The following is a 25,976-nucleotide window of genomic DNA, read 5'->3' on the forward strand; positions in this document are numbered from 1 at the left end:
AATTACATACTTCTCTGTAAGCTAAGTTCCCTACACTGGGTACTTCCAAGCCTATCAATGCATTTCCTAACCAAGAACAAGAGTCGCCCACCGCAAAGTGCTTTTAGGGATGAAATTTATATCATACTGAAGAGGAGTCAGGAGGTTTTAGAATCACTGTTTGGACCTTGACATAGAAATGCTTGTTCATAATTAAGAGATTTAAAAGAAGCAGCAGCAGCAGCTGAAGGCATTTAAATCTTCTTTCCCAGTCATTTACTGTGAAATCTAACTCCATTCCTGGAGCAAAAATTAATGGCATTTAGGACTTTAGTGTTTTTCAGGTATCAATAAATCCCTGCTAGTGTCTCTCAGTTTTTCTAATAGCCAGGAGGACCAGTAATAAAGTACAATAAAAGGTTTTAGTAAAAGAAGCTAACATTTCCTTATATCATTAAGATATGTTTTAGACACTCTTTTAACATCTGTTATTTGAATAGCCCATATTTCTTACAATTAATTTTTAACCATTTTATTGTGAAATACTACAAATTAATTAAACAAAATAGCTCCTTGTTTGTAACAAATCCATCACATTTTATCACCAACGGTATCATGTAATCAGACACTGGTAAGATAGCAGAATACCCCTCAGACCTCTAATCAATCATTAGTACACGTCCCACCTCACTAATAGTTGCTTCCTTTTGTTTATAATTTCATCACCTAATCATATATTGCTAAACACTAGAGTTCAGCTTTATTATTTTTAGGGCTTAATTTAAATGGAACCATATAGCATGTATTCTTTTAAGTCTATCTTAGTTTGCTTTATGTTATCTGTTGGGGTCCGCGTGTTTCCTAAACAAAGGAATGAAAACACAAGACAAGACAAACATGGCGGCCGCCTCGAATGGCGCGCTCTGCTTTATTTTATACAGTCGTTTGTGGAATGTTGCCAAGTCACAAGACACATTGTTGTTTTTCTGACCTTTCCCTGACTTTCTGGATTTTCAAGATATTTATATATAACACCCTGTTTGTGAGGTCAGCAAAGTTAGCAGGTAGTCCTCTACATTATCTTTGTGAAATTGTCCATAATGTTGCATGTAACTGTTTATTGTCATTGATATATAACATCCTTTCATATGATTGTAGCACATTAAAAATTATTTATACTGTTGATTAATGTTTGGGTTGTGGCCTGTTTTAGGTTCTTGCAAGCAATGCAATGATTAAAATACTTGTTTATGTCTCGTAGTGCACAATTGCACACATTTCTATTCGTTATATGTATAACCAGGTGTGTAACTGCTGAGTGAGTGTGCATATCTTGAACTTTGTCTGATAGAATCAGTTATCCAAAGTGCTATTACTGGAATTTCACACCCATCAACAATGAATTTCTATGCTTTTATGGATTTGTTTCTGGATTTTCTGTTCCAGTCTGTTTTTCTATTTGTCTATCTCTTCCCAATTACTATGATTTTTTTTAAATGCTTGCTTTTAAAATTCTTTCTTTGTTAAACAGTTCCATTCACTGAAAGAAAATAGCACATAATGAATTCTTAAAGCATGCTTAGATATATCTTTTAAATGTGTTTATGTAAACCTGTTACAAGAACTAATGCAAAAAGAAAAGAAACTTTAAATTTGCAGTAGCTATAAAATAAATGGCAACATCTGGTATAGTAAGTCCACTAGACATCTTAAGGAGTGTTGTGGCTATTCTATGCCTTAGTATTCCCAAATATATTTTGGAATTCACTCATCAATATATAAACATTCACATAGTTATTGAGATTTTGATTGAGATTGAATCATTTAAATGAGTAGTAGAATTTATGTCATTACAGTATTAAATCTATCAATAAACATGATTCATTATTTTGTTGATTAGATCTTATTCCTCAATAATGTTTTATTATTCTCTAGAAGAGTTATACATATCTTTTTAATAGATTAATTCCTAATTATTTGGTATTTTTAGGATATTGTAAATGGCACCTTTTATATTTTACTTCTGAGTACTTTTGCTGATACATAGAAATGCAATTAATTTTTATATATTGACATCGTATAAGCAACTTTATTAAACTCATAATTTAGGCAGTCATTTAGTTGTAAAATTTTCAGATTTTTCTTTTTAATAAAGCACAGATAACATACTTGCATATTGAGAGTTTTATTTTTTTCCAATTCTTATACCTTTGATTTGTTTTTTTTCATGATGGTTCCAATACTTTAACATTAAATAAAATGCTTATATGGGTTAAAACACACACACACACACACACACACACACAGTCTTTATCTAATTAGGGAGAAATTTTCATTCACAGTTTGCAAAATTGTTTTTCATTCATTATTTTTGATTGTGGTAAAATACACATAGCATGAAATGTATTTTAAGGAATTTTAACTGTACAGTTTAGTGGCATTAAGTGTATTCACATTGTTGTATAACTATCGCTACCATCCATCTCAAGAACTCTTTTCATCTTAACAAAACTGACATTCTGTACTGATTAAACAGTAACTTTTCATTCACCCCTTTTTACAACCGCTGTGAACCACCCCCCTTCTCTCTGCCTCTGTGAATTTAACTACTAATCTATATATCTCATATAAGTCAAATCAAACATTATTTGCCCTTTTGTGTCTATTTTATTTCACTTCACATGCCCTTGATGTCCATCCATGTTGTAGCATGTATTAGAATTTCCTTCAAGGCTGAAAAATATTCCATTGTAGGTGTGCATGGCATTTTGTTTATGCATTCATTGCTGATAGACCCTTGAGTTGCTTCTAACTTTTGGCCATTGTAAATAATATTTCTGTTTTCATGCTTTCAATTATTTCAGGTCTATATCTAGAAGTGGGTCTTCTTCTGGTAATTGTAATTCTCTTTATATTGTTTTGAGAAACTGCCACACTGTTTTCCAGAGATGCAGCAACATTTTATATTCTCAGCAATGGTGTGCAAGGGTTTAAATTTCTTCACAACCTTGCTTCTAAGCAAGGATGCTTTTGAAAAGTTGAGAATTGATGTTGAATTTTATCAAAAGCCTTACAGCCTTTATTATGGTGATATGTTATTTCTTTTCTTTGTTCTATTTATGTGGTGAATTACACTGATTGATTTTAAAAAAGAATCCACTTTGCATTCCTGGAATTAACACAAATTGTTCCTGATATTTTGGCCTGCTTATATGTTATTGGCTTGATTTCCAATACTTGTTTAAATTTTTTGAATTTATGTTTATGAAAGAGATTTGTTTATCAATTTTTCTTTCTGTTATTTTTGGTATCAAAATTATGCTGTACTCATAAAATAATTTGGGTAATCTTTTTTATTATTTAGTGGGAGATTGTATGAAAGATTGATGTGACTTCTTTGTTTGGCAGAATGTGCTGCAGAAGCCATTAGGCAGAGATTTTTTGTTGTTGTATGAGCTAATTCTTAATTTTAGATTAAATATATTGTTAAAATACTGGCCTATCTTGTCTGTTTTGTTTTGTGTTTAAGTTGTCCTTTTTTCAGTCTTTGTGCATTTCATCTAGTTTCAAATTTTTAGTATGTAATGTCCCGTTAGGGTTATTTTAATATTTGCGGTATTTATAATAGTCTCCCTTTTTGTATTCTTGGTATTTGTGCGCTGTTTTTTTCATTTTTCTTCATCAGTTTCACCATGGTTTATCAATTTTATTTGTTTTATTTTTTAAACAAGCAATTAAACAAGTATTTGACTATCCTTTCTATTGCATGTATCTTTTCTATTTAGTTAATTTCTGTGCGTTACTTTATCATTTTCTTTTTACTATCTTTGGGATTAATTTTGTTCCTTTTCTAAAGATGAATGCTTAGATAATTAATTTTTAACCTTCTCTTTAAAAATATGCATTTAAATTACAAAAATTCTCTATAAAATCAGCATATATACATCTCACAGGTTTTGATATGTAGAATGTTAAAATGTAGTTTAATAATTATTTTTAAATTTTTGTTATGCCTTCTTGAACCAGTGTACCCTAATGATAATTTTTATCTTTTGGCAATTCATTTTCTCCCTATGATTTAGATATCCACTCAGTTTCATTACTTCTATATCTCTTTCTTCTTTAAAAAATATTAGTGATAGGTTTTGCTGAGAGAATACATTTTTAAACTCAATTATTTCTAAAGCATGAGAGGAAATGATTAAAAATTTAAATTTTCCTAACACCTACCATATTCTATATTGTCTTTTATCTTTTATTATCTACCTTTCGACTTCTAACTTTATGGATTTCTTTCTGTTTGTGCTTTCTTGTCACCTACTTCATACATTTTTGTTCTTGTCTCAAGATAACTTTGGTATCACTATCTTGTTTCCTAAGACAATGGCCAAATTCTGTTTGTAGTCTTTATTTACATTTTATTTCTTTTTTCAATTTATATGATAACTATACAAAAAAAGATTTACAGGCAGCTTACAAAACAGTTATCCACCTTACCAAGCTATAAACATTGGAAATTTTTTTGCCCTCATGGTTTTTATTTTCTCTTGACTTCTATTTTACCTATATAAATCTTATCACACAGATTGTATACCAATTCTATTCTGAATCATAATTTCCTAGTCCTGCATTTGTGCCTCTGTGTTAACTTTCTGCACACTGTACATTGTTTTATTTTGGATGTTCATTCTAGAAGTTTCTTGAGGTGAAGAATCATATTTTATGTATCTTTTATTCCCCAGTGTCTCACAATAGCAACCCCATTCAAAAATATACAAAATGCCTAACTAGGAATCAGGAACACAAAGGAAGAAAAAGGAAAAAATATTGAAAGTGGAGTTTATAGAAACCCAGATGTCCATGTCAACTTAATTATTTCTAATATTTAAGCCATGTTTCTCTCATGTATATAGTATGTTTATAAAACACCTATTTGTGTATGTAGTCACATATGTATTATTAAAAGTTACAAATTTATTTTTCCTATCTAGGTGCAAAGTTATTCATTCCTACATATTTGCTTTGTGCAAATACGTCATTGTCTTTAGCATATTAACCTGCTTAAGGAAAAGAAAATAAACATTTCATTTGTTCACATAAGTTATATTTCAGGGCCAAATACAGTACTTTGCTACACACAAGGCACTGGTGAAATTAACTGTTTCCTTCATTTACCTTCTCCAATATCTGTGTATTCAATATCTATCTACAGATGCCATGGCTAGTTAATCCCTTTCAAACAAGTATTATTGTCTTTGTAACTTTTCTCTGTACTGTAAACAAAAAGAACCTTCTGTTTTGAATAGGTTATAAAAATATTACTGATTTACTAATTTGATAGAACATCCTTCCCTGGATTATATAACTGTTAGTTCAAATATCCACTATATCAATGATTATTTTGTGCTTTATTTCAATAAATAGTTCCTTCTTATAAGTCTGTAGCTACAATGTAGTGATATATGACTACAGTGTGATTGGAATAGATAATCATAGCAATCATCTCTTTGTCACAGTGTAGGAAAAAAAAGAAGGCTATTATGGCGTAACATGGTCACTCTTCACTCTTACATATGAATCCTCCAATTATCTCTTTCATATCAGAGTATTTGAAAAAAGGGAAGTCTCAAAATTAGTTTTTTATAAAATGTCTGTCTTTAAGAAATATATTTTCAATAGAACTTAACATCGAGTACATCTTAAATAAGTGTAATAGAGAAACTATTGCCAAATAATGAAAATAGATGGAAGCATATGCGTTGTTTGATTATACTAATCACACATAAAAGGTAAAGTGAACAAAAGACTGATGCTGAAGGGGAAAAAAAATCCTGCTATCATTTACATTCAGATGTTTAGTAAAATCACAGTGAAACGGGAACTTTTCAAACCTATTCTCTGCAAAGCATATAGCTTAACCATTAGAAACACCACCACCAATGACAACAACAAACAAACAAAAACTATGCAGCAAAGGAAAATAATAGCTTATGCCTGATATTATTTATAAAGAAACATTAGTAATGCTAAACTCAAGCTTACCGACAGTGGCAAGTAGCTGCACAGTCTCATCTGCACTATTACAGCTGTTCTCCATAAATCTTTGGTTGCAACATTATGGCCAATAGGGCACAGCATCTAGCAGACTGAAAGGTCATTGCTTTGTTTATATGACTTTTATAATCTGAAATTTCAACAGAATGAATCCCACAGCAGGCTCAGGTCCCTCCAGGGCCGCAGTTTTTCTGTGGTATTGTTTGCCTCTAGAAGTTCTGTGAGATAGTGCTTAGCATTTGGCAAATGTTAACTTTGCTTAAGAGGACTTTGTATCTGCACCAAGGTATAAACTGAGGAGCCTAAAGGAGAACACTCACACGAGCCAGAGGCTCCTAGAACTAACATCAAAATGGATTAGGTACAAGAATTTTTTTTTTTCTAAAACCTGTCTCATTTTTTCACTTGATTTGGTATATTCTAGTTGTCCTCTGTGTGAGTTCACCTCAGGTCCGTTGTCTCTGTCTCAAGTCCAGATATCACTCCTATCAATGCCTATATTTGGAAGTTGGAAAGGGGCTTAATTCTTCAAACAGATTGTAGGATAGTGACAGTAGGAACAGGAAGAATGAAATAATTGTGGGTGTATATTTAATTTGGCCTTGAAAAAATGATTAATAGTGCCAAGAATCATAGCTTTGATATTACCCATATATTTCTTATGCAATAGTAATGATGGAATCTAGTAAGGATATTCTCCTTCCTAGTGAGAAATTGCACTGCTCACAGACAAATTGAAGTAAGCAGTGAGTGGGGGCTAGGGAGGTTATGCATGGCATCCTTGGAATGCAATAGGAGTCCACAGGTATCACAAGGGACAGTCAGATGAAGTTTATCAACTACACTTAAAGAAAAATGAAGCTAACCTTTCATTCATCAAACAGAACCCTATATAAATGTCAGTGAGCATCAACATTCAATTAACATTGTGGCTTATTCATCAGTTAGGGATTTACAGTGTAGGGACTCCTGTTGCTCCTGAATCATAATTGCAGAGACCTCTCTTCAGCTGTTTTTAGCTAGGTGAGGGGCTTCACCTGCTGCATTTCAAGTACCTTTCACTAACTCTCTACTTAAGACATTTGTCACATGGTCCCTTGGTAACACACTGGTAAGATCTCGCATTGGTTCTTTGTACATCAAGGTTCTAATGAAGAGTTAACCCTCTGGGAGCCTGGAATAAATTCCCTACCCACAAGACAAAAATAAAGGACAAAAAGAGTTGTTTCTTGCTTCTTAATGTGTGCATTGTTTACATAAAAACAGTTGTTAAAGGGGTAAGAAACACGTATACTCTCCTGATATGTCTGCATTCAGCCCTTCCTTGGGGTGTACTTTTAATTCTGCAGCCAGGGTATTAGCAATATTAAACTGAAAATGTCACAAAATGTCAAATCTGAAAATGTCACTGGGAAAGGGGAAAAAAGATGGTGACCCTGTACTATCTACAGATGAAATAAATATGCCTCCCTGGTACTGTACAGTGATTTTTTTTTAGTGGATATAATTTTATACATTTTGCATCCTATTAATTTTCATGGCATAGATGGAGAAATATTAGAACAGCGAGAGTGCTGAAGACAAATTAACTCATCAATTACATGTATGGGACAGTGGAGACTGAGTTTATTTCACCATTTTGAATTGCAATAAAACTGTAATTACTAACTCGTGGAATCTTCATGGAAATCTGCATTCATTACCGCTTAATTTGAAGTCAGTGACTGCTGTATCCTTAGCTTTTCTAATATCTGCCACCCAGTGAAAACAGTGGAAAACAGTTTAGAATTAAAGCAGCTGTCCCACTAAGTCTCCACAGAAATATTTTTGTAATCATCCAAACTAAATTTTACCCATGACACCAGTGAGATTAGTTTGTATTTAAATAGTGCAGAAAATGGAAAATGAATATTTTTAGGGGTTTGTTTGTTCAGGGGTACAATTCCCCCCTTTTTTACTCTTCATCTCAGTCTCTCTGCCAACTCTTCCGTCTTCTATCCTCTCTTTACATATGCAAGTGCAGCGCTGAGAGTTACTTTTCTAACAGAATGACTAAGGGAGTCAGAAGATTTAGGTGTAAATTCTGTTTATACCACTTACCAACTTTCTTTATAGTGTTGAACAAGTCACTTCTTTGAAGCTCACTCTCCTCATTTATGAAATAGAGATTATAATGTCAACCTTCTAAGGTTTATATGAGCATTAAGTGAGCTAATGTATGTAAATACCTCTAGTGTAGCACCCAATATTTTAATGTTGGTTTCTCTTGTTTTAATCTTTAAAGGAAACCAAAAGTTATAGGTATTATATACTGCGTTATAATTTATGGAGTGAATCGAATTTCCCTGACAGCTTAGTATCTAGAAAATCAGAACTGCATTTATTATACATATGCCGTTTGTTTTTGTTTTTCTATCTTTACTATGGTTGAAAAGCAAAGTGTTATGTCAATGGAAACTGATCTTATTAACCATACTTCTTTTACATGCCACTGTGAATTAATTGAATCTGAAAAGGCATCATTTAAATGTGATTACCTGTTTTTATTTCTTTAGTCTGTTACTGGCACCTGGGAAATGATAGATCACAGTTTTAAGGGTTCAGATAGGGGCAGAAATCAATGGCATTTTATTTTAGGATCAGTGATATTTTTCAAAAGTTTGTTTCTGTCAACTACAGGTTTTGATGTATGTGCATACAGAAGCAAAGGAAACATGTGTCTGTGGTATATGCACTATCTGATTGGAGAACAGAGGCAATAAAGCTCACTCTGATCTGAGCAAGAAAAAGGAACAGAAAGAAGGGTTGTGGTAGAGATTAGTTACAAAGAAAAAATGCAAACAGAATAAATGTTTAAACTGTTGGAAAGTTGTGATTGGTGCTTAGCTAATAGTTTAAAAATTCCACCTGCATCGGCGTTAGGTATGTTTATTAATAAATCTAATACTCTATCTCTCTGAGTTCTTTTGCCTTGTAGCGATTTGTGAAACCTATCAACACTAAATAACACAATTAACTGAAAAGAGGTAAGAATAAAACTAAATTCTATGCATTTTCTTCATTCACTTGCCTATTTTGAGGCACTTTTCCATTTCCTTGAAAGGTACAAATGTTTCCCCTGAATCAAGCAAGACTGGAAAAGTGAACTTGATGACTTGATGTGGCTGATCTGGCCACATGTATGTTCCATGGGTTTCGACTGATCAACATAGAAACAGCAAAACTTTTGTATTGCTAGCCAGAACCTGTTGAGCAAATGCCATACCTCTGATCTCAAACTGCTTGGCTGAATCCACTGAACAGAACCAAAGTAGTATAGAAAATAAATCAAGAAAGTCAGGGATTTGATGATCTTTCAGACTCTTTCAGATAATAATTGCTATCTGCAAAATTAAGATTTCAATAGGTTATTACATACAGATCTCTGTTAAGAGCTCCTGCTATATATAATATGCTCTTAAGTAATGTTAGCTCTTGTGATTCCTACTCAAGTTACAGTTTGTATAGTAAAATTAGGGTACAATATCAACTACATACTAAAAACAAAGGAAAGCTAAGTTCAGCTGTATATGATATCTGATTGAAAAGCCCAAGCAAGAAAGCTCATGCTCTAAGCTTAGTAACTTAGAATTGATTAGCCACAGTCTACTAGGTGATAGGCCCAATACGTTATATTGCTTAGAAAATGTAGTATTTAGAAAGTATCTAGTGAAAATAATTTGGCAGTGTCATTTATAAATTGATGTCTGTTCACTCTTCTGATTAAAATGTACATTTTCGATAAACCTCAAAATAGAAAATACTATACAGAAAAGATCATCTTGAACGTAATTCTTTTAATTCCAAGAATCTGTCAAAGAACATAAACTTGATGATTCTAGTGATTAGAAGTGGTTCACAGAGGTTTATTGTGCAACCTTACATTTTATACCTGTGTTGATCTAAGCTGTTCCTGTCATTGTTTGTCATACCAACTCTGGCCCCTTCTCAATTCTTCCACTCCGTATATACTCTAAACTGTGCAAATATGATGCAAGAAAGTAAGATAATTGATAAGAATTTCTTTTAAAAAATGACCATTTTAGTGCATTGTGAGTGAATGAGAATGGCTTTGCATTTTTCCAGAAATATACAGCTATGCTGACTGACCTGTGTTTTAGTTGACTTTGAGATACATTGTTAGAACGTTAAACCCTGTCGTGGCATATAGGAAAATATAGACAGCACCTATTCCTAAGTATTGTAAATGTATATAAGAACCTTAGGCCGTCAAATTATCATACATTTTTATATATGTGTGTGTGTGTGTGTGTGTGTGTGTATAAATATAAATCAATTATCATCTCTCACTTGAATTTGGAGGTGTTTCTTGGCTTTTCAGGGGCTATGCTTAAGCCATACTTAACTAACTCAAATTCTCTTAACATGCCTGCTCTTTCTCACTTTCAGGTTTTTGCACATGCTACCCTCTCTGCCTGGAATATTCTTCTCTCTGCTTCAGTTGTCTTGTCTGATTCCTTAACATTTTGCTTTCAGTCTAGATATTTTGTACATGAGAAAAGTCTTCTCTGACCAACAAAACTAGGCTAATACCTCTACTCATGTGCATCTATAACACTCTAATCACCTTTACCATTGAACATGTCACATTGCACTGAGCATTCCTCATTGTGTGTCAGTGTTGTTCACAATACTAGAATTAAGCTATAGATAACAACTGTATTGTTCATCATCGTGTCTTGAGTTTATAGCAAAGCACATGACATATATTAGATGTTTAATAAACATTCGTTAAGTGGATTCATGGTTTGGAGTTGGAATGAGTTGGGCTAAGAGACTTTATTCTTGCCCAAGTTTTCTTCTCTGGGTTCAGATGTGTCCCTGAATCCTGGACCCTGATAATATTTTGCTGTGTTCCATGCTGGGATCTAGATACGGGATTCCTTAATGTAACTATTAAAATTCTTACTTTAGAAGCAATCTGTGAGGCATGTCCTCTTTTAGGACCTCTGTCCAGAATCCAGAGATGGAGTGGGGACACTGTAATTTCCAAGACCCTTGTAAGTATAGAAAAACATTGGAATTTCCACTATAGGCCAGTGTTGACCTTTGTTCTCCAGACTGTCAGTCATCTAGCATTTAGAAAAATACTATTGATGACTGATAACCTACCTCTGGGTAAGCAATTGAGGTTATAAAGAGTTTCTGAGGCCAGGTGCAGTGACTAACGCCTGTAATCCCAGCACTTTGGAAGGCCAGGGTGGGTGGATCACCTGAGGTCAGGAGTTCGAGACCAGCCTGGCCAACATGGTGAAACTCTGTCTCTACCAAAAATACAAAAATTAGTCGGGTGGGTGGCAGGTGCCTGTAGTCCCAGCTACTTGGGAGACTGAGGCAGGAGAGTGGCATGAACCCGGGAGGCGGAACTTGCAGTGAGTGGAGACTACACCACTGAACTCCAGCCTGGGCGACAGAGTGAGATTCAATTTAAAAAAAAATAAATAAGAATAAATAAAATAAATAAATAAACCATCTCTACTAAAAATACAAAGAAATTAGCCAGCCGTGGTAGCGGGCCCCTGTCATCCCAGCTACTTGGGAGGCTGAGGCAGGAGAATTGCTGGAACCCGGGAGGCAGAGGTTGCAGTGAGCTGAGATTGCACCATTGCACTCCGGTTTGGGCAACAAGAGTGAAATTCCGTCTCAAAAGTTTCTACAATGTGATGAGAATTTAATGTCTTTATTAGTGGTATTCCATAATCATATAAGGATTATCCAGAGTTAAAATTTATCTATCTCCATCTTTTGCCAATGTAAACAGTGGAAACTCACAACTATGCACTTATATCTGTCACAGGCATGCTATTTCTTGTCCTGTCAACTTTACCTATGTTTATTTACTAACCATATTATTCTCATATATCTAACACATTAGAATGGATGCTCCTTTGTGTACATCATCACTGAACATATAGAATTTTGTGTATAGTCAAAAGCACTTTCCTAATGTAGACTTACTAGGAACCTGAACCATCTTACCCTTCTAGTGTGTCCTATTAATTCTATATAGGAGATTAGATAGTCAGCTATTTTTCTCTTATTGCACAGAATTTAGATTCCACATATCATTCTGTTGGATACAACCATTTGTCTTTGCAATAAAATCCCCACAAATATTTTATGGTCTGTTTCAATAGTGTTAAGAGCTTTCAATTTCTGAAGTCTTGCCCTGCTCCTTCTTAAACATAATCAATAGGCCCTGTGTCACAAAGTCACATTTTTTAATAGAATTACATTGATAATTCTTGCCAAAGTCTTTCTTTAAAACCTGAAATTCTGTGATAAATTCATTTGTGCCAGTAATAGTCATAATCTTAGAGTACTATCTTTCTACAGTCTCTCTGTATTATATTGCCACTTATTCAAACCTTTTAAAACTTCTTTTATATAGTTTCAAAGGTAAAACTTTTATATCTTTTCCAGATTATTTTTTGTTGCACAAAAAATTAGAGAAAGGTTTTCACTTAAAATTTTCTTTGAGACAAAGTCCTAGTTTCCTAGCAAAATTGATGTAAAATTTTTTGTTCTTGTGCTTCTGCTATTGCACCTCCTCCTTTTTTTTTTTTTTTTTTTTGTCTATCCTTTGTTTAGGAAACATTTTAATAGTTTTATGCATGAGCTATAAGTAACTGCCCCATAATATTCTTTATATAACCAGTATTCTTTTATTTATAACTCTTTATATAACCAATATTCTTTTATATATAACTCTTTTATATATAACTTCTTGGTCTGTTGTTTGAGTAGATTATTTTATACTGTCATAAGATTAGCATTTTTTTTTTTTTTCTGTGACAATGCTCAAGTTTGGACTAGTTGGTAGAGGTTTTGAGAAATAACACAAATTTAAATAACCACATCTATAATTAACTAAATGCTTATATTCAAGACACTCCAGTGTTAAGTACTTTTCATATATTAATATATTTTAATCTTCACAGCCACCGAAATTTGCCTCCCACTTTATAGATAAAGAACTTAGAATTCAGAGAACTTAGACTGCCAAAGTATAGCAATAACCAAAGAGACTAAGTCTATTTTGGAATTTTGCAGAATGGAAAAATGAACCTGAAAATCTAAACCATAGAAACAAAGCATGGAAAGTCCTAGAGAGGATTCTTAGTCACCAGTGAATTCTCTTCTTTCTTGGGTTTTTGCTTACACCAAGCATTTCTTCCTCTTCTTTGTTGGCTGTTTCTCCTCTGCACATTCTTTAATGGTTGGCTTGTTCTAGGCTCCAGTCCCAGATCCTCATTTCTGTTTAGTCTTGTTCGTTAGGAACTTTCATCCATCACATGGTTTTAAATGCTATTTATATGATGATAACACTCAACTGTATACCAGTAGCCCAGAGCTTTCCCATGAGTTCCAGATTCATAGTCAACTTCCAACCTGATATCTCCACTAACAAGCATATAAAACTGTATGGGTCCAAAATGAGTGCTAAACTTTTACCTCCCCAAAACTATCCCTTTCACTGTTTCTCATATCAGTAGTGTCGCTACAATTTACTCATTAATGAAATCAAAATTATACGACATATCCTCATTCCTTTTTCCTAACTCTCCCAGTAAAAAAAATCCTACAGATTCTATCTCTAGCATATATCTTGAATCTGCCTACTTGTATTGATACTTACATGATTACCTTTTCTTTTGCCCTTGCCCTTTCCTAACTGCAAATCTTGCCCTGGAATGCTCTATTCTCCTTGATCTTATTTTTTTGCTAGGTTCTCCTTTCTGAGTTCTCAACATGAAAGTAGACAGAATTTTTTCAGGACTTCTTTAATCATCCTATACAGTCCCTTGCTCTCTTCCAAGCGCATCCATTCTTGTCTCACCAACCTAAATGCTTATATTTCTACTTGTCATTATTTGTAGGATTTTGATAATCCTTTGTGTACTTGCTTGCTAGACAGGCTCACACAAAGGCAGAGATGTGCTTCTCTGTTGTATCCCCAATTAACAGCAAAGTATTTGGAAACTGTAAATATTCAGTGTTTATTGTGTTTCAGAAAAACACAATAAATAAAGCCTGATATAATGGTTGCAAGGATGAGGTGGGCAGTGAGGTATCATTTAATGGGAATGAGGAACTTTTCAGGTTAGTTTGATAACTTTTAAAACAATGACTGTACCCTGTGGAATTCCTGAAGTGAGAGACTTAGAAGATTCTTGACACTGGCTGTTCCAACTTTTTTTTTTTTTTAAATCAAAAACATACTAAATCTTTATTTTCCAGCCAAATCCTCTTTTCTGCATTTAATGTTAATCTCTTCTTAAATTTTGAGTTCAGAAAAACCTACTTTACATTCCATAATCCTCATTGCCTTTTTATGAATAGAAGTTTACAGGTTGCATTCATCTCTCTCTTCGTTACAAATTAACTGCCACAGTGATTTATAAAAAATAAGAAGCCTTATTATTACTACTAATTGTGGTACATAGTGGATGCTGAATGTATTTTTAGCTAACCTATATTAGGACTTTGCTAAATATTTTACATTCTTCCTCTTTTAATTAATGCTATACCTCTTTTACAAAGAACAAATATTAAATTACAAGCTTGGAATGGCCAAACTGCAACTCAAGCCTACCAGAATAAAACAATCTTAAATATTATGTTCTAACCTCTCAGTACTTCCTTTTTGTGCCTTCTCACCAGGAGCGCCTCGTATCTCATCATACAAATGAGTAGGAATGATATCACAATGAGAGATGAAAGAAGAACGTAAATTTATTTTGCATAAAAGTGGAATACTCATGATTCCTCACTAAAGCAATATGATTTTACATACTAGTATTTGCTTTATTGACCAATTGTACCTTCATGTTAGCATGGCAAAAACTTGAAATTAAATTCATCTTTAAACCATTTTATTTGTATTTTGGCTAAATAATAATATTTGAGGAGTCTGTAAGTTTAAAAGGAGAGACATTTAAATGGATTGCCCTTGCTATTAAGCGGGTTTTTCAAAGTTAGTCCTCAGACCATTTTGCTGGTGTAGGGCAAATTTCCCCTTCCCTTTGCAATCAGACTAGATCAAAATTTCTGGTTCACTCAATTTTGACAGCAAATGTCTACAAGCTTACCCATTCACAAGTACTTTAATAGTAGCCTAAAGAATAAATTTATCTTGTACATTTTTAAACGTGATATGAGAATTTATTGAAAAGAGATCCCACACTATGGAACAAACATATTATTAAAGACGTATTATTTAGATAATTGGTTAAGCATAAGTATGTATGCAGGAAACAAATAATGTGTGTTTAATGTTAGCCACCAGGTCATGGTGACAATAATTTAGAGAAAAGTGGCAATGGTAGCTCTGTAATATATATATTTCTGAATTTTCATGATTCAGAAAATATGTAATATATATATTTCTGAATTTTTCTTTTCTTTTTTTTTTTTTTTTTGAGACAGGGTCTTGCTCTGTCAATCAGGTTGAAATGCAGTGGCAAAACGATGGCTCTCTTCAGCCTCCACCTCCTGTTCTTAATCAATCCTCCTGCCTCAGCCTTCTCCTGCCTCAACTGGAACTATAGGCATGCACCATTGCATCCAGCTAGTTTTTTTGTATTTCTTTTGTAGAAATGGAGTCACACTGTGTTTCCCAGGCTTGACTCAAACTCCTAGGCTCAAGCCATCTTCCCACCTCAGCCTCCCAAAGTGCTAGGATTACAGGTGTGATTCACCGTGTACAGCTTTGCATGATTCCTTGATGTACTTTTTTAAAAAATTTGAGATGGAGTCTTGCTGTATCACCCAGGCTGGAGTGCAGTGTCACAATCTGAGCTCACTGCAACCTCCATTTTCCTGGTTCAAGCAATTCCCCTACCTCAGCCTCCTAAGTAGCTGGGATTACAGGCACACGCACCATGCCCAGATAATTTTTTTGTATTTTTAGTAGACATGGGGTTTCACCATGTTGCCTAGACTGGTCTCGAACTCCTGACCTCAGGCAATCCAGCCGCCTCAGCCTCCCAAAGTGCTGGGATTGCAGGTGTGAGCCAACATACCTGGCCTATGCACTCCTTAAACCCCTATTGGTCTCCACAAATTTCTACTGAATTGTTGTTTAATTCATTTACTCATCCAGCAAGTATTTGATCTAGATCTTCACTCAGCTAAGTGCTGGTAACTATTTTGTATCAGACATAAAGTACTATTATAGAGTCATTCTGCCTGTTTGCAATTGTCAAATATTCAATTTTTGAAGCCCACAGGTTTGTCATTTGCCACACACAGTTTCATCTTCTGAGTTTGTTTTTCCCTATTTCTCTTTTAATTTGCTATTGTATAAACTTGTTTTCGTACTGGAGCTGCTAAAATCTTGGCTGTTTTCAAATGCAAAGGTGCCCTGTACTGCATTTTGAGAATGTTTGCAAATAATTTTCTTCAGGATATGCCTTTACAAAGGGCCTACTGTAGTTGCATTATAAGGAATTGTATAGCAATTCCTGATTTTTAGATATAAGTAGTATTATATTCCAACTGGTATGTTTCCTTGTAGATAACTACTCATTTTGTAGAATGCTTTACTTTTGAGAGGTTTTTCTTACTACTGTCAAAATAATGGTGACTTCTTTTGAACTCTGAAAATTTTTTTGTTAATGTTTTAGTCTCTAGTGCCTAGCATGTAGTAGGCACTCAAAAATATTAGTTGCATGGTAGGATGAATAAATTAGCAAAAAAAAAAAAAAAAAGAAGAAAAGAAAAAATTCCCCAACGTGCAGCAAAAATTCTTTTATAACACACTTCTGCATCTCCAAAGCTTTGTTAATTATTATATGTGTTTTGACAAAGAAATGGACTAGATATAATATGTTATACTTTCAACTAGAGTTTCAAAAAGTAACCATGCCATGTAATATAAAATAATAGATAATATCCTTAAAATAAGCACATGGAACTCTTCCAAATGCAGACCCTTGGAGTATTTTCAAATCTCCTTCTTACTATATGTTTACATTCTAAAATTAAAAAAAAATCCTATGACTTTTCTCAAAGATGAATGGCCACCTCTCTATAACCTTTAACATTGTTAGAATTGATTGTTCCTAATCTTTATTGATATCTCCTTTAGTTTGGTTTTTATAGTTTTTCTACCATCCCAGTGCCCTGCCACAATTATTTCTGCAGGCCCTTTCTGCTCTTGACCCCTTCTATTTCTATTAGTTTTATAATTTTTTTTGGTCATATCATATACTTCCTCTGGACCTGGATCTTCTCTTGTCCTTGAACCTGGACTAAAGAGAACACTGTAAATGCTAATGAATTCAGAGTTGTCTCTCTGTCTTTCCTTGAATCTTTCCCCTACCTTTCTCCCTGCTGGCACTCTGCCTCTGTATGAGTAGTTTACATTCCTGGATGTCAAACTTCTTTGACTTTGGTTGCTCCTTTATTTGGGGTCAATCTATACTGATCATTTCTATAGATTTCCTTCCTGTGTCTCCATCTGTAAACACTATTCAAGCTTCTCTCACATGCAGCATTTTCTTACCTCTGAGATTTAGACTTTGGCCTCTGAAAGTCTATAGACATTATCTCTCTTCATTTCACAGATGAAGAAAGAGTTGAAGTTTCTGGTTAAATTTGGTGCATTGAAAGCATGCCATTCTGCCAGAAACCTGACTAAAATAATAGAAAAAAATAAAAGAGCTAAAAGTCTACAGGAACAAACAGTAGTGAAGACAACAGCAGCTGAGAAATGACACAGAACTTGAGATGAAAGCAGATGGGTGTGTAATGAGTGAATTGGCAGAGCAGAGTGGAACCCTGGGTGCCTATAGAGAAGGACACCAGAGAGGAGAAGGTCACTTTGTCACCCCTGGGCCTTGGAAAGTCCCTCAGGCTCTAAGGAATTACAGGAACCAGATTCCGTGAAAGGCAAAATTTGGAGGATAAAAAAGTTAGAATTTGTTTATTTTTGTAAAACAAGCAATTAGAAATGTCAGATGCCTTCTCCCACCTCTCACAGCAAGACAACTACTTCCTTCTCAAACCTGAAGGAGAAATTACAAAGCAGAGGTGAGATTAACTTTCTTCGTAAAAGCCAGGCGCTTCCCCAAATGTCTGCATAGCTAATGGTGAGAATACTCGTCTTTTAAGTTTGTCTCCTATAATGGTAAATTATTATTGTCAGAATCAGACATTTGTGAGTCTGCCTATACAAATCTAGCTAGGGACTCTATTAACTTCGAGGACAGCACATGAATTCATGAGGACAGCCCATGTACAAAATTCAAGATCAGTTTTTAAATTGCTCACTCTGAGTGAACAAAGACCACTAGAAATCTGGGTAAAAATTACAATGTGGAAAATAGAGACAAAAACAAAAAGAAACTCAGTGAAAACAGTCCACACAATGAAAGGGAGAAAGCACCATAAAACCATGATTAATATTCTCAGAGAGATAAGGGAAAATGTCGCGCTCATCAAACAGAAACAGTATGCTATTAATCAAATAAATTCTCAGGGAATAAGGAGTATTCATTTAAAATTGAAAATATAATAGTTCAAAAAATCAAAGTGTTAAAAAGTTAATGTAATCTTCTAGACTGTAGAACAAAGAGACAAAGAGATGAAGTTCAGTACTCAACTGATAAGAGTTTCAGAAAGAGAAAAAGAAGGAAAAAAATTCAGGTGATGCCAATGTCAAAGAAATGAGAAGAATTTTTCAGGAAGTGGGAGTTAGAAGTTCTCATAATGAAAGAGCCCGCCCAGCCCTCAGCAAAATGGGTGATAAAAACCCACTTCAAGGCAACATAACATGGTCAAATGTCAAAACTAATGAGAAGGACTTAGACGTTTTCAGAGTTAAAAATGGGTTACACATGATGGATCAGGCTACAGAGCATATAGATCATGATATAGATCACGATGTAAGCACAGAACTTCTCTACAGCAATTCTGGAAGCTAGAAGGTTGAATAAAACATTTTCCATGAATAGTTCTACATGCAGCCAAATTTTCAACTAATATGGGGACAGAATAAAGATATTTGCAGACATATGTAATGATAAATAGTTTCCATGCACCCCTTCTTAGAAAGCTACTATCAAAAAATATTAGTGGCCTAACATCATCTTCTGCCACATGTATTTGAAAAAATAATTGCTTATTGAAATCAGAGGCTTGGTCTGTAGATTACCTATTTTAAAAGTCCAGGATACCTCATATTTAATAAATACTGGGTGTGAGTAGCGTTGAGTTACTTGTCAGTTCAAATTGTTAATTCGCCAGCAAGACCCTGAGAATTCAGCCTCTTACCTCTGGCAGAATTGTACTTAAATGTTCTAGACAAATTAAAATCTGCTTTTTATCAGAAAATTCATTCTTCCCTATATGACACATTCTAACACTTAACAATTTCCCACTGCTAAGAATTTCTTTGTTATATCTCAGTTAAATCTCTTAAATTGCTACTTAAGTACGTTTATTATTATTTTTCCCTTTTTGGTGCTTTGCTATGGATACCAACTGGCCAATGCCCGTGTATGTGTGCTGTCTCTGTGTCTCTCTGCCTGTCTCTGTCTCTCTCTCCCTTTCTAATCAAACTTGCTTCAAATTGAAAGTGAAAATTTTTTGTTTTGACATGGTATCTTTAAAACAAAATGAAGGAGACTATATTTTGAAAGCTAATTTATGGCAACTCATAACTTTCACCAATTGTAGTCCTCTGACGCATAATTCTAGAGCATAATGTTTCTCTGAATATTGTAACTATGAAGAGCATTTGGCCATTTACTGACCTTTGGAAGTCTTACTAATTTAATATAGCTTTCTATCCCTTGGAATGAACTACCTTCCTGGAACTTCCTATTCTGTTTGCCTTGCCATGACTATGGGACTATATTGTTAACCACTCAATCAAACTGTAAGTTTAATGTTAAATGATTTTAATATTCACTGTTGATTTATTTTCTCTCCTATGTAAGTAGAAACAAAAGCATATATAGGAAGACTTAAAAGACCTGATTTCTTGAAAACAAAATAGTTAACTTTTGAACACAGGTTCTTGTAGAAAATATTATTAACATAAAATTTAAACATATAGTAAAATACATACTTATATTACCAAATATTAAATAAAGTTCTATAATATAATTTATGAAGCATAGATAATATATATTTACCCTTTATATTAAATAATGAAACACTTTTGTTAATGTGTTAGCCTTCAAGGATAACTTTCCTGCTAGCAGTAGCTGATAATGACACTACTGAGAAGACATCTTCCAAGAGAGATTTATACTGTAAGTGAATCACAGACAAATCAACACATAAAATGTAAATAGGCTGTGTGTTGTATCATTGGTGATTTCTGCTTTTCTTTAGACCATTTAGGTGACTACCTTTAAAGTCTTTGGCAGTGTGTGGGTGGTCAAAGAATTTCTAAGCTACTCCCTCTTGCTTTCAGATTATTGAACCAATTTAGCTCTAGTTAATAACTCTATTAACTGGATAATGGTTACTGTCCTTTTATCAGCTCAGTAACACTACATCCCCATTATAAACAACTGGTCAGTAACATAAATCTCTTTATATAGTAATACACACAATACTTTGTCTCTTAAGGGCGGTCTCACAAACAGTAACTAGCACTATATTTTTCATTGGGAAAAGCTGCCTCAGGCCCCTGTGGGGTTGCAACTGGGTAGCATCTTCTAAATCTCTTCTCCAGAGTTGAACAGATGGCAGCTCCCTGATTGGAAACTTGATTCAATGCTGCATTTAGTGTGATTAAAACAAATGGCGAGCCTGGAGCTGGGTCTATACACCCCACAGAACAGGTGGCAAAATGGAAAGTGAAGGTAACCTGTTTATTTGTCTACACAACACTAAAGAAATGGCTTGATGATTATTCTCCTTACTAGTGTGAATCTTTTTTTTTTTTCTTCATCAAATGAATTGAATTGACCAGCTGTATTGGCGTCCTGTAGACACAGCCTGAAAAGTCTCCTGCTCTAACAGGCTTCAAACTAGTAGGGGTCTATAGTGACGCAGCAGGTGCAGAGAGATCTAAGCCCTTGAATGCAATGTATACACAGAACTCTGCAGACAGCCCCATGGAGCTACCACATAAGATGGTTTTTCATGTGTAAATGAGAAAGTCTTTTCATTTTTCAAGCTATTGCATTATATCCCTTTCTGTTGAAAGACAAATACAGGAAATCAACCAACACTGAGTTAATAACACAGTGACCAGTTCTATCATTGGGATTGCGGGCTTCAGTCTTGAGGTTTAAGTGCACGAGCATATTTTGCACTTTGGTACTCATAGTTCAAGCCATCTTGGGAAGTCATGGTTTTCATGATTTTGCTCCCTAGGACATCAGTGCTGGGAGCATATTGGCTTTGAATGAAATACCTACCAGGATGGTGGTTGAAAACAGTAAAATAGTTTTAGGCTGAAGAATTATGAAGAGCTCAATGGCTGATTTACAAAGTGAGAAATTACATGGAGTGGTGTTTTAGTAGAATTTTTTCTCTTTGAAAGTTGCTGCTAGAAAGCAATGTTGAAGTCTTCTAGAATACTCACGAGTAGAAGAAAATAAGTGAGGATAAGCTATATCTTTAATAATTCTCAGTGATGTTTCTTAGTTGTAGAATGAAAAACTCTATTTAAAATTATTGTAAAACACAAGTCTTTTTCTACTTTCAATATTTTTTCTGTGTAATTTAGCTGTTGAAAGAGTAATTGCGATTTTTACTTATGTATCTATAATTTTTCAATATATTTTATATTCCTGGTCCTATTATATAATGGAATCTTAAAATATTTTAAAAAGAAGTTGTCATGGTACTTGCTTATGTACATGCTTATGTATGTATGAGTATAGATGCATACACATATCTTTTTTGCTGTATATGTATGTGTGTGTCTCTCTATATATTTAGAGAGAGATACACACATATATACACACATATGCAAAACACACTATGTACTATTCCCTCTGAAACATTCAACAATTTATTTCTAATGTGTTAAATGAAGACTAATAATGGATGCTAATATGTTTACTATATGAAGGGTTTTTCATGATAGACATTGAAATATGAAGTTTTGATAGAACTATTATTCCCATTTTATAAGTGGAAAAGCTGATGCAGTAAGGTTTATTAATTTCCCAAGGTCACACAGCTCATACATTACAGGGTCAGGAATTTTAACTTAGGTCTTAAATCTTTTAATACTGACATGTACCTTCTCTTGTGAATATATATGTTAATATAAAAGCTTAAAGTATATTGCAATATGTAGTAAAGTGAATATTACATATACATGTGCTAAAAATTTTGCGTGTTTAACATTTCTCGAATGGATAAGTTTTGTCTGGCAGACACCTAATGTAGGGATAGTTAACTACAATACAGTTTTTGTAAATGAGGTAGAGATCATATATATCTTTGTTTCCTTTAGTGGCATACATCTCCTAAAGTTTTTTTATATATGGATCACGTTTATTTATTTATTTTTTTTGTAAACTTGGCCTCAAAAGATTAATATCAGAAACATAATTTTAATGCCATGTTTTGGTTTTCTTATTATTGTTAGTAGCTTCTGAAAATAGAATTTATCTCTTTCCATATAGTACCTTCATATGACGTAGCTCTATCTAATGACAGGTGGCATTTTTTGTATGTTTGTTTGAACAAAAGAGCTCAAGAAAAATCTGAAACAGAAATATTTAATATTTATATACTCAAAGACGGCATCAAGGACAAGCCTTAGAGACTCTTTGGCAAAAGCTCATTACTAAGCTCCATGTAGCCAGAAACTTATATGATTTGGGAACTTAATGTTTATAGAAGTACTGACAGAACTCTGCCAAATGTTCTGGATAATGTGTCTTGGGAGAGATCAGGTGGGTTCAGATTCTACTGCTCCATGTATTTTGCAATAAGACTTGATTCCAGCCCTTGACTTTCTGAGTACAAAGGGGAAAAAGTAAACGGTATCATTTATGCCATAGCAGACAACTTCGGCACAATTCTGCTGGCTGTTCAACAAGTGTCTACTATTGGTAGGCTCTGTCATTAACAGCTGAGGGATCGATGTATGAGGAACAGCCACTAATGCTAATGGAGCTACACATGTTAAATTCCACTGCCCTGACAAAGGACGGATTCTGGTTTTGAATGTGAGACTTCTGTGAAAAGCAAAATGGGACTGATTTCCCTAAAACAATTCTTCCTTCTTGCAAATCTATAGCTTTTTACAAGACAAATTGACCTTTTTGTTCTCTCTGGTATTTGCTGGGAAAGGAAAAATGGAGGAAAAATATAACTGTTCTTCTTGCTGGTGCTTTACCAGTATGACTAATTTTAGAAAATACATTTTTAAAAATACAAAAATATTCTTAGAATAGTTGTAGTCATTGTCTCTGCATAATCTCATTTATTCAGGTAAGAATGATGGAGCCAATAGGTTATCCAGATTTTTCTGTTATAAATATTTGGGTATTCCAGATCTTATAAAAAAGGAAACAGGATGACTAGATTTTTTTCAATCTTTTCTTCTGAAATTATAAATTCTTTCCGTGATTTGAATGTGGATACTGATAGGGAGTTATACATTTTAACTGTGAAGTTTGGATTATTTAACAACTTTTCCTAAGTATTGTCATTGCTCTTAGTTTTATTCTACTTTATACTACAATGATGCCTTAGTAGAATTATCTCACTTTAGAGGAAAGATTGAGATGATAAAGGAATTGCTTTCTTACAGAGAAAGATTGGGGTCATTTTCTCCTATTTCATGAAAGTGTTAATTGATGTCTAGATGCCTATTCAATGCCTACTTTTACTGTCCATCAGATGTACATCTGGGGACTAGAATGAAGAAAATTAACAAAATAAATAGTTATGCTCTTAAGAAGCTCTCCTTTTATTGTGGGAAGACAGAAATTGAACCAAATTATTGCAGAATATGTCTAGTGATAAGTTCCAGGAAGGAATACCAAGCAGCACAATGGAGATAGACTTGCGGGTAAGAGGGCTGCTATTTTATATGTGGTGATGAGAGCTTAGATGATGTTAGAGGTAAGGAGCTTGATGCTAAATGTTTACTATTGGCTTATTTGGAAAGCCAAACGTAGAGGAATATCAAAATGGGTAACCTCTATTAGTTTTAGAGAATGACATTTTATAAAGTGTCATAATCTGACATTTTTCTCTCTCTAATATGGCATAATTTTGAGAGATGGAGCCTTGAGCAAAGAAATCTGTCCCCAGTTCCTTGTCATATCAGATACCGGCAACAATTGGGAAGATTGAGATTCAGAATATTTCACAGCATTAAAGAAAGCCTAGAAGAATTTTGCTGTCACTTTATTGAGCTCAGGAACAATATTGACTTCAGAGTCCTTGAGATATTTCAATCTCTACTTCTTTGCCTGTTCCCTATGCTTTCTTCTCCTTCTGTCCATCCCACACCCCCACCTACCCCCTACTCTCCAAGGTGGATGCAGTCATCAGTCTGCAGAATTCATCATGTCATGCTTCTCTTTGCGTTAAAACCTGAAATCTGTCAAGTCACAGTGTCAATTATTGTTTTGAATTCTATGCCTAATTGTGGAACTACCAAATTAGTATTCTGCACATTTATTCCAAGGGTTTTCTCTAGTTTCCCTACCACCAAACCCTAGGGTTCCTTGCTGTATCTACCTATAAAGAAATACACAATCTTCTGGAGAAATAGTTAAAAGTTTTGTGGTAATTTAATCTTCAGTTGGAATATGCTAGGTAGTCTTGCACCAGTTGCTTGTCCTTGGTGAATAGGCAGGCATGGAGCTAGAGCCTTCAAAAAGGTAAGGAAGAAGACTAGGGACATGTATATGTGCATCAGCAATTATGTTTTAAGCCAAATTTAAAACTCTTACAAGAGATAATATTTCCCTTCGTTCCCTGATGAAGCAATTGAGGCTCAGTCGGCCAGTCTGCCTCTCAATGCAGGGTTCTGAAAGATTATCTGAGTTACTAAAATTCAAACATCAAACACATAATTTTACCTTTTTGTGTTTTTAGTGTGTGTGTAGGGGGAGAGGGGAGTGTAGCTGTAGGTATGTGTGTCATAATTATATAACAGATTTCACTGGCTTTTGCAATAGTCTCTCTCTTAATACATTATAATATCCTTCAATTCTATTTTAAGTTCTCATTGAACTGATGGAATTTTGCTATTTTAACAATGTTTACTAAAATCAATAAAATGCTGAATAGTTTTTTTTAAAAAAGCTTTGTGCAACAACAAATAAAATTTATTTCCTATTTTCTATTAATGTTAATCTTATATTAAATTTATCATACATTTAAATTATTCACATGCTTGCTAAGCTCACCAGAAAAAAAAATAACACACTGTAGCTGGGCAGATGAAGAACGCATTTATCATTGCATTCTTCTCATATTTTACTCAGAACTTACACAATGATTATTACTGTCCATACATTTAAAATATGATAGTAAAATATTTAATAATTACTAACACACACCATATCCTAGGCTGTAGGCTAAAAGCTTTGTGTGCCTTATCTCATTTCCTCCTCTTTGTACTCCTATGAGGAAGATCCTATGATAATGACTATTAGAGAGAAAATAAACACATGGTTGATCAGGTTGGAAAACTTGCCCGAAGTTACATAACCAGAGGTGGGTTTAAGATTAGGCAGTTGACTTGAGGACAAACACCAAACTTCTGCCATTTCTAGAGATTAGTGGAGAAAACATGTAATTCAGAATTGGAAGTTCCTCATTTTAACAGCATTACAGTTTTAGATCTTGTTACCTTTGACCCACAAAACAGGAATATTCTTTAGGAAAACAAATAGATAAATATGTGCAAAAGTGCCTTGAAAATGTTCATACTAGCT

The sequence above is a fragment of the Chlorocebus sabaeus genome, chromosome 12 (genome assembly GCF_047675955.1).
Source record: "Chlorocebus sabaeus isolate Y175 chromosome 12, mChlSab1.0.hap1, whole genome shotgun sequence".
Taxonomy (NCBI): Eukaryota; Metazoa; Chordata; class Mammalia; order Primates; family Cercopithecidae; genus Chlorocebus; species Chlorocebus sabaeus.